The sequence below is a fragment of the Capsicum annuum genome, chromosome 5, assembly GCF_002878395.1.
Source record: "Capsicum annuum cultivar UCD-10X-F1 chromosome 5, UCD10Xv1.1, whole genome shotgun sequence".
Lineage (NCBI taxonomy): Eukaryota > Viridiplantae > Streptophyta > Magnoliopsida > Solanales > Solanaceae > Capsicum > Capsicum annuum.
The window spans coordinates 220,753,699-220,754,008 of NC_061115.1; the positions used below are offsets into that span (position 1 = coordinate 220,753,699).

The 310-nt window shown below is 31.0% G+C and overlaps 1 protein-coding gene across 1 annotated transcript in view; it reads right to left on the bottom strand.

Moving 5' to 3' along the window:
- The window catches only part of LOC107871465 (probable protein phosphatase 2C 38), a gene marked incomplete in the record, with an annotated part of 4,987 nt that extends 4,715 nt beyond the window's left edge, over nucleotides 1-272 (bottom strand). Inside the window, 1 exon segment of the mRNA XM_047412880.1 lies at nucleotides 40-272.
- Between the last annotated feature and the right edge of the window lie 38 nt (nucleotides 273-310).

Here is a 310-nt window from a genome sequence, read left to right on the forward strand (position 1 = left end):
AAAAAAAAAAAAAAAAAAAAAAAAAAAAGTTGCACATACAAATATCAAGATTTGGATATTTGCATTGAATATCTTTGAATCAAAGATTCCAAATTGGGTGTGGCAAATGGAAGACACCCTTTAAATCAGATTTTGATTAAAATAAGAAAAATAAAGAATTGGATTTTCTCTTAGACCAAAGAGAAAATAAAAGTTTGTTTCTTTACAATGTGGAAAAGGGTGATAGAGACAGGGGGGAGGGGAGAAAAATAAGGGGGTGGTGGGGTGGGAGTGGAGTGTTCTTTTGGTTTTGGTTTGTTAAAAAATTTTA